Below are 719 nucleotides of genomic sequence, written 5' to 3'. Positions count from 1 at the left end.
GGGGGGTGGGGGAACAGGTGCCAAAGCAGAGACTGCCACTCTGTGGCCGAGGGGGCGGACTGGCTGGCTCTCCAGCTGTGCCGCCTGGGTTTGTTTGTAAAGCATGGGGGTGGTGGCTTGTACGACAGACACAACAATGCAAGTAGGAGCCTTACCCTGGCCAGCCTTCTGCCTGAGAGCTGGGCTGGGTTAGACCAGCCTCCCACCGAGGCCGCTGCCATTGCACAGTGCTACCTCTCGGCACCCAGGTTAAAAACACACACAGGGTGGAGAAGGGCGTGGCAGCGTGCGGAAGACCGTGACAAGCACAGCCCAGGTCTTTCCTCTGTCTCTTCCCAAAGCTCTCATCTTGAGCCCCCGGGAAATGGAACCCCTCTGTCCCCCCAACCCCAGCACGCACGTTGTTGCACTCCATTATTCAAGGAGCTGCCCTAGGGCTAGGGAGTACCGAGCATAGTCATCGCGGGTCCTCCATACAAATGGCCAGTAAATAAAGCAGTCTAGTTGCACACCACTCATGCGGCCCTAGTGGACATGGCTGACCGTGGCTGCCACTCACCATCTTTTAGTCCGTCCGCCCAGCGCGTCTGGAGACGGTATGCAGGCTCTGTAGCGCCCCCCTCAGGCACAGCACTTGCGGGCCGGTTCCCTGGAGCCAGGCTGCCTGGGCTGGAGTCGCCTCGGTCACCTTCCACCCGGAGCTAACCTCACTTTCGTCC

This window comes from Lepus europaeus, chromosome 5 (genome assembly GCF_033115175.1).
Source record: "Lepus europaeus isolate LE1 chromosome 5, mLepTim1.pri, whole genome shotgun sequence".
Lineage (NCBI taxonomy): Eukaryota > Metazoa > Chordata > Mammalia > Lagomorpha > Leporidae > Lepus > Lepus europaeus.
This window is presented reverse-complemented; position numbering follows the sequence as displayed.